Genomic DNA, 10,627 nt, shown 5'->3' with positions numbered 1-10,627 from the left:
AGGATCGGATGATGGTGTTTCGAGACAACGCCTCTAGCACCGGAGGATCTCTCTAGCCCAAGACAACGCCTCGAGCTCGAGAGAAGGAACTGGTCCCGACTGCCGAAATCGCTCGGCTTTTATACCCCGGAGCGGCCTATGATCCGTCCGGGGTCGGCGTGCGGTATGCGGTTGTTTGCGCGCTAATCACGCACCTGTGCCGTGTCGCACGGGCACAGGTCCACGTGCGTTCTTCTATGCTATATTTCCGTGGCTTGTAATATAGCTCGGTATACGGAACTGTCGCTTGACGCGTGGAACGGTCGGAACTATATTATTTGCTATATTACGACGCAAGGACGGGAACATAATGAACACATGCTGATATGTAGTAACTGAATATAATATAATGAATCAAGATAGAATAAAAAGATACCAAAAATGCGGAATTAATAATAGTAATAATAATAAGGACAATAATAATAATAGAAAAAGAGATAATATAAACTACTAATAATACGGTATATACATATATACAGGTGACGGGGCTAGCCCCGTCACATTTATCATCATAATAGGTGTCGACCACTCACTCTTTGACGGCTCGATGATACCCGCATCTACCATTTTATCAACTTCCGCGTTTATTGCCTCTTGTATTTTTGGAGATACCGGATAGTAACGTTGTTTAATAGGTGGATGCCTCCCTACATCAATACGATGCTCCGTTATTTAGTCGCGGCCGGCTTCTCCGGATCGCCCGTGATTTCCCTTTTTAAAAATTTTTCAAGGCGTGATTGTTCCAATTGGCTTAAGTCACTCAGCCCGCAGCACATGGCGGCTGACACTAACAAGTTTTGACATGATCTTCGCGACGCCTTCCTGATTTAGTTGTTACTTTTCTGGGCGTTTTCTCGACAATAGTATTCATCGATGCGATATTTACTTTACATGGCTCTTTATTCTGTTCTTTTAATAAATCATTTATTTCCGTGATTGCTACGGCGGCATCCCCCACCAATACGAATGCGCTCGCGGGCGTGGATTCGAATTTAAATTGCTTCTCTGGTTGCCGCGAGAAAAACCACTTTTTCTCGGCGAAATCAATTATTATTCCGAATGCGGCGATAAAATCTATTCCTAGAATACACGACAAAGCAAGAGTCGACAAGCAACACATTTGAATTGACCTCGTTTCCTTTTGTCACGTAATTGGTAATGTTACTTCGGCTTTGATTCTACTAATTTGACCGGTGGCGGTTGTGACGCGTCTACTTTGCGCGGGACCTAAAAATGTACGACTCGACCCGGAATCAATTAACCCTACTATCTCGTGACTCGCTATTTGCACACGCAAAAACAATAACGAGGTGGAATTTCGGCAATTGAAGGCGCTCAACGAGACGTCAATCAGATTTTGTTTGTCAGACAACGGGGGGGTTACACTATTCGCGAGAGTCGAGCTTTCCCTTCGGCTCGACTCCTCTACTCGTTTCCCGAGCACTTGGGACACGTTTTGGTTGTCACTTCGGCCTTTCCGCATCTGTAGCAATGGATTCGTTGCTCCTTGGTACAATAGCGAGATAAATGGCCGGTCTTGTCACAATTCCAGCACTTAGCGCTGGCGGCACGGGAAGTTCGAGGCGGGTTTGATTTCGACTCGTCTTTAGCATTCTTTTCATTAGATCGCGGTGACCTACGTGCCTTAGCCTTGCTCGATCCGCCGCTCACATCCAAGGCGGCTAACGCAGTTCTCTCGCGGGAATTTTTATTCGTACTCTTGGGCGTCCGGTACGCAAGATCCGGAAACAGAGATTTTTCCGGCGTAGGTAGCGGATGATAGCGCTGCGCGGCCTCATACGAGGATTTCGCCCGCGTGGCTAAGAGTTCTAGCGTTTCCAAATCTCGGACATCATCGCGACGCACGGCGATTTGCAATCGCGGCAACATATTGCGATGCGCATAGTAAGTTTTTGCTCTCTGACCAGGGCGGCACGAGACGTTCAAACAGGGCCGTCATACAAGTCAAAAAGTTCGCCACGGATCCGCGCTCCCCCTGAGTGCGTCTCATAATCTCGTTTTTGAGTGTAAATTGTATAAATTGATACTACTTATATATGTATAAAATATAAGTTTATTTGAATTAAAATAGTGAGAAATAATCAATTGCATAAGATAAGTAACATGCCAAAGTGCGTGACTACGTTCTTGTCTAACAAAATTATTTATATTTAATTTAATGATTCATAATATGGTAATTATGTATATAAAAAACATAGCGTACTAAAAAAATATAAATTCATATTATAGATAAAAGATAGCACTTTAATGTGGCGTAAGTAAAATTTAAAAAAAACATTTAGTTTGTCGCAAAAACTGGTAACTATGGTCAATTTTGGCACATTTAACCTCAAGTTTTTCAAAAACCTGATATGATAGCAGGTAGTAAGCTAATTTCGCCGCCGGATTCGTTTTCAGCGACCAAAATATTATTAGAAAACACTTTGTATATTCAGGTCCCAAAACTATGTTGAACAGTATACTCAGCAAATATATCAACAAACAATTTGTTCGCGTCGTAAAAATGTATTTTAAAGTAACAATAATAAGAGAAATATTTTTATCCATTGTTGCAGGTTATCCATATTGCAGTGCACTAATTTTAAAATAATAATTTAAAGAAATAATAATTGAAATAATTGTTTAACGAGGAATGGTCTCAAGTTCAGTGTGGATTAACCAAATGTGGTAGCGATGTAGGCGTGACTGAACGGTGTTGTGGGATGGTATGCAGGATAAAAATTATTTAAATTGTATTAGTTTCCATACGGTTTGACTATATTTCTAGTCATCTTCAGTGGACTACATATGAAGAAATATGTTAGCAATTGTGTGACATAAGAAGACATGAAGAAGGAGGTTTGTCTTCTATGAAGGTGGTGTGAATTTTCAGTTCTGTCCGTACGCATTGTTCCGTCTGCGTTTATTCACTAATTGTTTAACGAGGAATGGCCTCAAGTTCAGTGTGGATTAACCAAATGTGGTAGCGATGTAGGTGTGACTGAACGGTGTTGCGAGATGGTATGCAGGAAGAAGACAGTTGTCTTCTTATGTTACACAATTGCTAACATATTTCTTCATATGTAGTATCCACTGAAGATGACTAGAAATATAGTCGAACCGTATCCGGCGGCTCGCTTCCTGGTCAGCAAACTAGAACCTCTCACGGGTAACACTGACACCACGATAAAAAAACTCATCTGACTTCATTTCTAAAATCAAAAACATCGAACTTCAACCTAATCATCTTAGTCAGTTTTGATATTGTGTCCCTGTTCACACACACACGCACGCACGCACGCACGCACGCACGCACGCACGCACGCACGCACGCACGCACGCACGCACGGACGCACACACACACACACACACACACACACACACACAGGTACCAATCCATGACACCATTAACATAATTAAATCTTCAGGTCAACTATCATCCGACCTTATATCATTGGTAGAACATTGCCTGACCACAACCTATTTCACCTACAATACCCAATTCTATAAACAAATCACAGGTGCAGCTATGGGATCACCGATATCTCCAATCATAGCAAACATATTTATGGAACACTTCGAATCCCAGGCCATCAAAAAAGCCCCACTAAAGCCACAAACATGGTACCAGTATGTAGATGACACCTTTGTCATTTGGCAACATGGGGAGAGAGAACTCTATAACTTTTCAGACTTTCTCAATAAACAACACCCAAACATTACCTTCACATTAGAAACAAAACAACATGGTAAACTTCCATTTTTAGATGTCCTGGTCACAAGAAAACCAGACGGCTCTTTAGGCCACCAAATCTATAGAAAACCCACTTACATCAATCGATATTTACACGCGGCATCACATCATCACCCAGCCCAAAAANAAGCTGTGATAAATTTGTTGATCTATAGAGCATTTACTATATGCGACAAAGACAGCATTCAAAACGAACTCAAAGAATTAAAAAACACTCTACAACAAAATGGCTACACACTGCAACAAATAAACAAAGTAATTAAAAAACATCAAAATAAACCTTCTATCACCATTTAAAATACACCAGCACCAGAACAAACAACAAACTTAAAGAAACGAACCACTTACCTCCCATACATAAAGGGTGTCACAGATACGATTGGCAGAATCCTGAACAAGCACAACATACAAACGGTCTACAAATCACCGAATAAAATAGGACAGATTCTTAACAATCCAAAAGACAAAAGACCGCCATTAGACACACCAGGAGTGTACAAAATACCTTGTTCATGCGGTAAAGTATACATAGGTGAAACTGGTAGAATGNAAAACATTACTCACAATCGGCATTAGCAGAACACCATTTGGAAACTGGTCACAAAATTATGTTTGACCAAACCCAAGTACTAAACAAAACTAGGGCTTACTTCCCTAGAAAGTATACGGAATCTCTGGAGATATACAAACATCCAAATAATCTCAATAGAGACAATGGACATATGACTAGTTAACTATGGAATTCCATCTTGCCATAACATATCCTCCCCTTCTTCTTACCATTCCAACCCTCTTCCACCACTCCAATCTAGCGCTATAAAAAGGGACACCTGACCAAGAGCATCTCAGTATCAGGCTGCTCTTCAAACCCTGATGAAGTGAGCTGTAATGTTCACGAAACGTCGGTATAAAAATGACACTAACGCGGTTCAAACCTGAAAAAACATCTTTGTATGTTAATACTACACACCGCGAAAGCAAAATATCAAATATCAAAACTAGAAGTAATCTTCAAGTTTTATAAGCTATTTAGTAAACTTCATTAAAAAATTTTGGCACCTTTGAAGAAACTTCAAGTTAACTTGATGGAATCAAAGTAAACTTTAGGGAAACTTAAAGTTTTATTAATTACTTAGAAACCTTCCTTAAAAAACTTTGGGAGCCTTAAAAAACTTCAAGGTTACTTAATAGAATCAAAGCAAACTTCAAGTAAACTTAATGAAATCAAAGTAAACTTCAAGTATACTATAGGATTTTAAAGTTACTTTAAAAAATCTTGAAGTAAATTTTCCTAAGGGAATCCTTATCTTTCATAAATATATTACAATATTTATCAATCACAAGATACTTAAAATAATCTTTTTTTTTGTTTCAGGATGCAGAACTAGTAAAATTATTAAAGTCATTTATATTACGTGAGGTACTCTGTACGTAGAATCAAAAGCTGCGTTTATTTAGTTACAAAAAAAAGAAAAGTGTAAGTAGTTTTTCATTTACTGTAAAGAAGTATTCTTTGTATTGAACAAAATCACTTATATATACATTTTTCTTTTTTAAAAAAAATTAAATAAACAGCGTTTGATTCTACGTGTAGAGTATATCACGTGAAATGACATTAATGATTTTACTAGTTCTACACCTGAATCAACGGGAAAAATTGTGTATTTCAAGTACTGAAATATTATTTGAAACAATATCAGTAACTGTATGAAATGCATATCTAATTGAGGCAATAAAATATATAATAAGTTTTAACATCACATCATTTTAATATGATACTATATGTTACGTCCTGGACTCCACGAGCTCTTTCATTTCGCAACGGAATATAATTATTAAGTCTAACGATAATTCTAAGAAATAACCCTTGTAACGAATTCCTGGAAAGAGAAACGAGAGCCAGCCGAAATAAGATAGCCAAGTCCGAACCGGGTGCCATATTATAAACAAATCTAGCCGGACGTCACATTATAAACAAAATCTAATCGGTATCGATGAGCAAAGGTTATCGCCCCTCAGAAAGGAATGTGATGAACAAAGACTCTCTGTACACAAGCTACGCGCTCGGAAATTTTGGGCATGACACAGCGGCTCTCGCGACTCCGGAAAGGAAATCAAAAACCAGAGGGCTAGAATTGCGACTCGCAGACATAAACAAAATAGGGCACGTACCGATAAGTGAGATCTAAACAAACGATGATCCTATCGATCCGGAGAATCAAACAAAAGAAAAAAAAGTCTTTGCCCCAGCGGTCAACGAACGAGGGGGCAAAATTTCGAGAAAAGATGATGGAGAAAGGGAGATCAACCCGCAGGTATAAAAGCCCTGGATGCTCGATCGAGCATTCATTAATCAGTACGCAGTTTTCCAACACAGTTCGATCTTCAGAGAATAGTTTCTCGCGATAGAGTCAGTGATTAACAATCAATCGGTCAGTCAGTTTGAATCAAAGAAATTTCGCAAACTTCTCATTCGTCGAACTTGCTGAGGGTGCCGCCGACTCCCGTTGCGATCATCCGCGAGCAGCGTGAATCCAAGTGAAACAACTACGACCAATCACCGAGCAACCTTGCCAATTTCCAGCATCACTATCACCAAAATATATCACCGAGTACATTGTAAGTGTCACTAATACAGACTCATACACCTTTTGCATTTCGATATGAGCAACAGTCAATATCATCAATTCTTACAACCATTTCTAATTCTCGACACACAACGTAATGATTCCGAGTACCGTAATAACAATCGTGAACATTTATCCAATCAATAATTCAATAATAGTGATCTACTTTTAATTAATTATCTCGATTTGCTACTCACATAGTCAAATAAACAGCGCTTATGTTAAAGTAGAATCTTCCGAACAATAGACCTTCTCATTTTACGATCTCTTGCGGAGACGGATCCGACCGACGACCCGTAACTAACTAGTGTCAGTGTATTTTGACAAGAAATGATTTCTCGTAAACGCACTCCGGACTTAAGATTCTCTATTAACTTTAATCCAGCTCAATAATCTCGATGTCACTACAACAAAACATTCCACCGCTTGTAACAATACGCGGAGATCTCTTTAATAATAATCGTTATAGAACACGAATCGTAGCACCTGAACTGTACGTGCCAATTTAAAGCAAATTCATGCAGAGTCTACTTATGTTTTCCTTCAGTTATTATTATTGTTTTAACAATCTACTTAAATAAACAATTATGATAATACTTCGTAACGAATCCGGCTTTGATTAATTCAACCCTTATAGACCTCGTCTAACTAACAAACTACTACTAGTAAACCACACTTAATTAACACCCGTTCATTCCTCGTTAAATCGCGTGGTTCCGTCCTTGGTAATTGAGACTTGCGTCTTAGACCTAAAAAGGAACCGACGAGTGAGAATACGTTAGACAGAGAAAAATCGGGTAACCCCGTTGGCCTGTCTGCGTTGCCGAACTGTCTCGCTCGACCCGCGCATTCCTGACTTCCTTTTTTGTGTCAGTGTGCCGGGATAGACTTCACGTTTGCTTGAATGTGTCAGTCATAGGCTCAGGACGTAACACATAAATAATTGTTGTAACTATTTATTATATTGAAATCAACGTAATATATAAGTTTTACAACGATATGAAGTAATCCAAAGAAATTCACAGATATACTGGCATAAAAAGATGTCAGTTTCCTTTGAACGGATATTTACTCCAATTAATTTTTAATATTTTTATATCAATGTAATAAAACATTGATATGTAAGTGGAATCATGTTCCTTCTTTTGTATGCAAATTTCATTTGAGTAACAAAGTGTTTTTACTTTTAAAGTAAAATGCAAAAATATATACTTATCTTTCAAGTACAACTGCTTTAAAAACAATTAGTTTTTTATTCTCAAGGCAAGCACTAATGATTCATTTACTGAAAAATATAATCCAGGAAAACATATCTCTTATGTACTGGATAATATATTCAATCAACTAAAATATATTTTCAGTTAATTTAAGTATATTGTTGCGTTCGCGGCCGCGCTAAAACTACGTCGCGAAACACGCACTCGTCCCGCGGAAATGAGAGAACGCGGCTTCTTAATAAACACTTTATTACGGCTCAAGATACAGCAATTATCACAAAGAATCCAACCGGATTTATGAATGCGTGACAGCTTCGCGTCTCTGTTACTTCTCTCTTTTAACAACCGTCGTTGCCCAGCGACGACAATTGCGCCGAGCGCGCGCCGTTCACGCGGCTCCCGCGACACATACGCGGTGACCCCCGCGTAACAATATATATTGTAACTTCATCTGCATACGAAATTCATTCAAATAATATTATGTTTATTTTGTAAAACAAATTGATACATTTCAAATAAAACTGCTTTAAAAATACTCTCTTTTTTATTCTCATGGCAAGCATCAATAGTTCATTTAATTATAAATGCAATCCAACAAAACGTATAACTTATGTAATATGTTGTTGCGCCCGCGGAGGCGAGACGGCACTATCGCCGGCCACTGAGATTCACGCGTGCGTTTGTGGCGAAGAAGAAGCGCGGTCTCTTTCTCAAAACACTTTATTAACACATTGCGGATGGGTCACGAGATATCTCGTTTTTAGAAAACTAAACGTTGCGGACGGGTCACGAGATATCTCGTTTTCATGTTTTTTTTATTCAGTCGGCAACTGAGCAAGGAGCTGCAAATGTTTCTGTTACGTTACGATGGTAACGAAGTCTCTCGCATTCCGAAACAAAAGCGAAACAACTGAATCATTCCTAAATGTAAGAAAAAACAGTCATTATAGCCATTGCCGGCTGATCTGTGCGGATCGTCGTACGTATCGTATCTTATAAAGTGTTTTATTGATCTACATTTTAGAATTTCAAACTTCGTGTTTTAAATTTGGAAGGTAACAGTTTTTTGAGTATTATCTATATTTTCAATCTATCTGTTACTGATAATTGATAACAAAAATTTATTTTATGAATTAGCCCTCTATAAAAGCAGCGAAATGACGCATAGATGTAATGAAAACGAAACTCAAAGTGAATTGGTATATGATGATTTATCTGATGAACCAAACAACACTTGCGACGAAAATGAATTCAGTGATAGTAGCGATATTCTTGAATTAAATGATGTGATTAGACAAAGAAAAAATCTCAGTAAAAAATATAACATTTCAAGCGAAAGTGAAGATTCGGAGGTGGAGGCTGATGAGTATATAATTGGAGAATGGACAAATGTGGATACGTTTCCAAATCTGGAACCTTTTGAAAGAATTTGTGGTACAACATCCTTACAAAGAAAATGCAGCGTGAAAGAAGCTGTTGATTGTATATTTGGCAATAAATTCTTCCAAATTATTACTGACGAAACAAATCGCTATTACTTACAAAATGTACATAAATATAAGGCTATTCATAAACAAGGAAAATGGAGGAATGTCTCATGTTCCGAAATAAAGAATTTGTTCGGAATATTTATTTTGATGGGACAAATAAGAAAGGATAACATCAAAGAATACTGGTCCGTGGATCCATATTTGACAACACCTATTTTTTCAAAATTAATGAGTAGGAACAGATTTGATCAGATTACGAGGTATTTACATTTCAACGATAATACGAAAATGAATGAAAATTGTGATAGGCTCTACAAAATAGAACCTGTTTATAATTACCTACTAGAAAAATTTAAAACCGTTTATACTCCGCATCAGAACCTTTCGCTAGACGAAGCCATGATCCCTTGGCGGGGAAAATTAAAATTTAAAACGTACAATCCACGTAAACTTACTAAATATGGAATACTCGTACGAGTATTGTCGGAGAGTCAGACGGGATACATATGCAATATGGAAATTTATTGTGGGCAAGGCAAAAAAATGCAAGACACGGTAACAACGATTCTTACACCGTATTTTGGATATTGGCACCATCTTTACATGGATAATTATTATAATACTTTGAACATTGCCGAACATTTATTACAAAATAAAATACGAATATGTGGCACAATACGCGCCAATCGATTGCCAAAATGTTTAAAAACAAAACCGTTAAAACTAAAAAAAGGGGAGACTATTTTCAAACGGAAAGGTGATATTTTGTTGCAAATTTGGAAAGATAAGAGAGAGGTTCGAATGATTTCGACAATTCATAAATTTGAAATGGTTGAATGCACTGGAAAATATAAAACTATACAAAAACCGAAATGCATTGTTGATTATAATTTAAATATGAACGGTGTAGATCTTGCAGATCAATATCTATCATATTACTCAATATTGAGAAAAACAATTAAATGGCCTAAAAAGGTAATATTATATATATATCTCGTCAACTGCGGCCTGTTCAATGCATTGAAGATTTATAATTCGTGTAATGATGAAAAAATTAAATATAAAGATTTTCTACTTGCCGTGATGAAATTGTGGACGACGGAAGAAAAATCAACGGATACATTTATGGATGTAGAACAAACTATTCCAAATACAACAAATCACCTACGTGTCGACTCACCATGGAGACTCTCTGGGAATATGAAACAGCATATATTGGGACCAATAACGAGTAAAGGCAAAAAAAAGTTCCCAACCAAACAATGTAAAGTTTGTTCGTGCAATGGAAAAAGGAGCGAAACAAGATATTGTTGTCAATTGTGCCAAACAGCATTGCACAAAGGAGTATGCTTTACCAAATATCACACTCTAAAGCAATATTCGAATTTGTAAAATAAATAATAGTTAAAATGTACAAAATCTTAATAATATACAGATATATGAACTATATGTATACTATTATTTAAAAATACTAAATGCAAATTAAGTAATCTGCGTATC

Source organism: Pseudomyrmex gracilis, unplaced genomic scaffold (genome assembly GCF_002006095.1).
Source record: "Pseudomyrmex gracilis isolate BER0280 unplaced genomic scaffold, ASM200609v1 scaffold_1831, whole genome shotgun sequence".
NCBI classification, from domain to species: Eukaryota; Metazoa; Arthropoda; class Insecta; order Hymenoptera; family Formicidae; genus Pseudomyrmex; species Pseudomyrmex gracilis.
Note: the sequence above shows the minus strand (reverse complement) of the source record.